Below are 5,948 nucleotides of genomic sequence, written 5' to 3'. Positions count from 1 at the left end.
GAAATAGAAAATAAAGAAGCAAACGAAAAAAGGAAAATAAAGAAAAAAAGAGATAAGAAAATAATAATAAAATAAAATAAAAATGAAAAAGTGAAGTGTTGCTCCTTTGGCTGGTTCAAGATCGCACTCTTCTGTACAGTCTGTGGCTGGGTCAGTTTCCTGTTGCTGGGTTGAAGGCCTCTCTTTAGGCCAGTTCCTGTGGACTCTCTGGGACTATTCAGGTTATATATATATTATATTCTTTGTGCCACTTAGGTTGTAGTCAGAGTTTGCTTCATTGGTTGCCTGAAGACTGCAGGGAAGGGCTATCTCTTCAGAAGAAAATGGCGGCCAAGGTCCCGTATGTCAGGTATGACTCAGCACCAGACTCACGGCCACCTCTTCTGGACCCTCTCCTCTCCCCAGCCTCTCTCCAGACTCCACAAGTCCACACCTCCTCCTGCATCTCAGCCACAGGTGAGTGTCTGTATCCAAACGGTCCTATGAACTAGGTTTAAAGAGTTGTGCCTCTGCGAGCCCCTCTCCTCCTGGCACAGCGCAGCTTGGACCATCATCCAGAATGCCCCCTCTAGGCTCAGTCTCTGGTAACTATGGACCCAGACGCAGAATCTCCCGCTGCCAGCAATCCTGCAGACCTCCTTTGCACAGTCAGACACTGTGCCTGTCCCAAGGGACATGGCCTCAGTGCCGTGCAGTCTCCCTCTGACCCTCTGGGCTCAGCAGTATCTCAGTTCTCTCCAGCCCAGATCCCTGATTTTACCATTCTTCAGGTGTCCTCTGCCCTTCTTGGCTGTGAATTGTCTCACCAGCTGTGTCTACTTTGTCAATTCGTGGTGGATGTTATTTGATTTAGTTGATTGTTCTATCTGCTCCGGGACAAGGCTTGGGACATGTCCGTCTATTCTGCCACCATTTTGTCCTCATCCATTTTTATTCTTTATGCCTGTGTTCTTTCTTCCCTATTACTTCTTTTTACAATTAACTGTCCTTATTTTAAAAATGAAGTCTCTACAGAGCCAGAGGTATGGCTCCAGAAATAATTCAAAAGCTACCAATCCTTTTACCTTCTCCAAACCTCCTCTATTCACCTCAAATTCTTGTATATAATTGGCTTTATAAAACCAAATCCTTCTGGGAGGAGCTCACAGTTTTTTTCCTGTGCATTTGAGATGCAAATACCTGGTCTTTTTCAAGAACTCTTATCTAGGCCACCTTTAAAAATACAAGCTTTTTGGAGGTGATTTTTATTCAAAGAAAAAAAAACTATAGCCATCTGAACAGAATAAAAATTATTGATTATTTAGATATTTTGAAATACTGAAACATTAATTGCTAGACAAGTCTTACTTCACCTATTTTGGCTTTTTATTACAGAGAAGCTAGAAAACAGATTTTAAGCTGTTAATGCCTGATGCTTTATTAGAAGTATGTCTCTTAAAAGTGTGAGTATATAGAATCTATAATATATAATTGCCAATCAAGAGGCCTATATTTCTAGAAGTTATAGAATGTATTCATAAAATTGGCAGTCTAATGAATGCTAATTTCTTACTCTTCATTGTCACTAAAAATCAAGGTTTCAGCCCTAACTGGTTTGGCTCAGTGGATAGAGCGTCAGCCTGCGGACTGAAGGGTCCCAAGTTCAATTCCAGTCAAGGGCATATACCTTGGTTGCGGGCACATCCCCAGTGGGGGGTGTGAAGGAGGCAGCTGATGGATGTTTCTCTCTCATCGATGTTTCTAACTCTCTATCTCTCTCCAGTCCTCTCTGTAAAAAATCAATAAAATATATTTTTTAAAAAAATCAAGGTTTCAAAGAGTTAAGTATTCCAATTAAGTTGAAAAGAAACTATGTTTTGGGTGATAGAAGGTATAAGATACGAAGATACTTTTGTTTAGATTTTTAAAAAGACAAGTTATGTATTAGCATTTTTATATTGTGGAAAAATGACTGCGTAAGTTTATTATATAGCTAGTAAGTATATTTATATATACAACTTATAAAACAAAGTATATACTTGTTTATAACATTTAATTGCTTTTATATAAAAACTTGGGGTAAGCCTTTGATAAATATAACAGAATTCAATGTTTCTGATGAAGTGTAGATTCTGCTTGTGTCAATCTATCATGTTTTGTTTATTCACCTTATTATTCTATGCAATTCTGCTTGAAACAGTCTCTATCTTATCTAGATGTTTCTAACACAAAAAAATCTCCCTCAAGCTGTATAAGGTGGACCCTATCAGAAAATTGTCATCAGTTCTAGACCCCAATATGGGCCAAGCATAAGTAGTCCCTCTTATAAATTTATACTTTATAAAGGCCTTTGTGTTTAGGGGAGATGCACATTATAAGAGCACATAGGAGAGACAGATTACTATTTCTTTTTCTGTGTAGGGCTTAAAGAGCTTCACAGAAAAGGGAAGTGTGCAATTATGGCAAATAGAGAAATGTGGAAAAGATGTTCTGTATATATGAAAATGCTCAGCCATGTCATTTGAAATAAAGGATTCATTTTTCATTTATGCATTCAATAAATATGCATTGCATAGTTAGTAGGTGACACTGTATAATATGCAGAGAAATAGTGCAGGAGGTGGGTAAGTCATGATATGGCCATTGCTTTTATGGAATTGTATCTCATGATAAAGAGAGAAAAAGAACAAGTTTAAAGAAATAAAATTGATGATGTAATACCTACAAAAAAGATATGGAGATACTTTCTGAAGGAAAAGGAAGAAGTTGAGTTGTTCTAAAGTTGTTTTTTTCTGAATGATTTAGGAAGAGGTAAACTAAAAAGGATAGGAAAAGTTGTAGAAGATTTGTGAAGAGATATCTTGAGAGAAAATTATGTGGTTAAACTGAATAATGAATTTAATTAAATAAATGAATTTAAATATTAAAAGTAAGCTAATGAAGAGTTGGCATATGGTCCTTTTTTTTAAATATATTTTATTGATTTTTTACAGAGAGGAAGGGAGAGAGATAGAGAGTTAGAAACTTCGATGAGAGAGAAACATCGACCAGCTGCCTCCTGCACATCTCCTACTGGGGATGTGCCCGCAACCCAGGTACATGCCCTTAACCGGAATCGAACCTGGGACCCTTCAGTTCGCAGGCCGACGCTCTATCCACTGAGCCAAACAGGTTTCAGCGACATATGGTCCTTTTTAACTCTGTTTGAAAGTCAAGGATTTTCTTGTAAACTATTTTTTTTCTTAAAGCAATTTGATAAACAATACTGAAGCTTTTTAAAATTTTTCTCCCTAACTTTTCCCTAAAGAATTTGGAAAGCTTTAATGAGTGTACATTATTTTCAATACAATGTTTGTTTGCATGAAACCAATAAGAATCCCTTCTCTTTATAATAAGATACAATTGGAAACTGTTTTTATTAACCAAGGATTTGGCTGGAATTTCATGTTTGATACAGACATGCCTAGACTCTGGATGTCATCAGAAAACCTTAAGGAATTAAGACTTTGGCCATCAACAAATCAACAAATAACAAGTGTTGGTGAGGATGTGAAGAAAAGGGAACTCTAGTACATGCTGGTGGGAATGCAGACTGATGCAGCCACTATGGAAAACAGTATGGAATTTCCTCAAAATATTAAAAATGGAACTGCCATGTGACCCAGTGATCCCACTCTAGAATATATCTGAGGAAGCCTGAAACACAAATCAGAAAAAGTGTTTGCACCCCTATGTTCATATCAGTGCTATTTATAATAACTAAGATCTGGAAACAACCCAAGGGTTTATCAGCAAGTTAGTGAATAAAAAAGCTGTGGTGCATTTACACAATGGAATACTATGCAGCTGTAAAAAAGAAGGACCTCTTACCCTTTGAGACAGCATGGAGAGACCTGGAGAGTATTATGCTAAGCGAAATAAGCTAGTCAGAGAAAGTATCACATGATCTCACGTATATGTCAAATCTAATAAATAAAATGCATTGATGAACAAAATAGATGCAGAGACATGGAAGCATAGAACAGACTGATGAATCTCAGAGGGAAGGGGGTAGGTGTAGATTAACCAAAGGACTTATATGCATATATACATAACCCATGGACACTGACAATAGTGAGGTGAAGGCCTGGGGGGGGGAGGGGTAGAGGGAGATAATGAGAGAAAAAAAGGGCAACAACTTTAATACTTTAAACTATAAAGACAATCTTTATTTTAAAAAAGATTGACTTTGGAAGCCAATAAAGCCCCTTAGAGAAACAACCTGGTATCTTGCTTATTTACATGGTTTATGGCTGTTTTTCCTGTTAAGGACCAAAGTTTGCTTTCTTGGGAGATGGCAAGTTAAGAACCTCAAGCCATTTTGGGGGACCTCAAGAACTTAAGGAATTCACCCAAATGTGTAAGTATTACAGGTAAAGCCTGATGACAACTGTGTGGCTTGGCTTCTTGAACTGAGAGGCTAATTGAAGCTCAATCTGCAGATTCCTTATGAGAGTCCAGCTAAGGCAGATTTAAGAGAGTCTATATGATTGATTGCTATTCTTATTGTGTTTATGCAAATTATAAGGCCAAATTAAAACTGTATAAAATGCAGTAATTAAATTGGTCTTAATGTGGCTCTTTGATAAAAATTTGGGTGATTTTAGGGAGAAAAATTGTGTTTCAATAGAATCTATAATACATAATTGTGAATATTAGACCCTAGTTAATTGTCCCCAAAGTTTTCTTTTCATCTATAAACTGGATCCTGAATTTTTCTCATTTCCTTGAATATTTGGCGACAACCCACCCAATTAATTTTTTCCCATTCTTTGACTTGGAATTATTGAGAACTAACATTTTCTTACCTTTGCACTTGCGAATTACAGACAAAGACATACTTACAGAATCTTAGTGACTATGCAGAATTTACCTGAGCACTTGATGACATCACCAGAGATGTTACTTGTTGGTCAGGGCAAATAACTCCCAAATTCTGAGCCAGCCAGCCTGGGGAACCCCTTGTATCCTTCCCTGGATACTCCCTTTCATTAGACAATTCATCATAACTCTAGTTGTTCTAATAATTTCCCCAATAATATTAATATTTATAACACAACTTATCTCCAGGTTATAAGCCCTATTTATACTCTGGGAATACCATCCCTTACTAACTATAGACATGATCACAATCTTTTTTCTGTAAATCCTGGCATATAAGACTTCTGTTCAGCTGGTTATTTAAGTTGATTTTTCTATATATTTTTTTTTTAAATATATTTTATTGATTTTTTACAGAGAGGAAGGGAGAGAGATAGAGAGTTAGAAACATCGATGAGAGAGAAACATCGATCAGCTGCCTCCTGCACATCTCCCACTGGGGATGTGCCCGCAACCCAGGTACATGCCCTTGACCGGAACCGAACCCAGGACCCCCCAGTCCGCAGGCCGACGCTCTATCCACTGAGCCAAACCGGTTTCGGCAGATTTTTCTATATTTTTGTTGTAATCCCAGTTTGGTCTTGGGTGGAGTTGAGTGTGACTTCCACCTATTCTGCCACCATCTTGGATCCTCTGATAATGTCATTTAATTTTTTTTCTTTTTTTAATATATTTTTTATTTATTAAGATATTACATATGTTTCCTTACCCCCACGTTACCCCCTACCCCCCCCCTCATGTCCTCACCCCTCCCCCGTTGTCCATGTCCATTGGTTAGGCTTATATGCTTGCATAAAACTCCTTTGGTTGCTCTTTCCCCTTTACCCCCACCCTCCCCTACCCTCCCTCCAAAGCCCCACAGTCCAATCAATGCCTCTCCATCTCTGGATCAGTCCTTGTTCATCAGTTTATGTTGTTCCTTATATTCCACAAATGAGTGAGTTCATGTGGTATTTATCTGCTCTCCAGTTCCATCCATGCTGTGGCAAATGGCAAGAGTTCCTTTTTCTTCTTCCTCTTCTTAAAGAATACCTTAAAGCATTTCATAT

This window comes from Myotis davidii, unplaced genomic scaffold, assembly GCF_000327345.1.
Source record: "Myotis davidii unplaced genomic scaffold, ASM32734v1 scaffold1847, whole genome shotgun sequence".
Taxonomy (NCBI): domain Eukaryota; kingdom Metazoa; phylum Chordata; class Mammalia; order Chiroptera; family Vespertilionidae; genus Myotis; species Myotis davidii.
The sequence above is the reverse complement of the archived record's forward strand: the minus strand, read 5'-3'. Positions refer to the sequence as shown.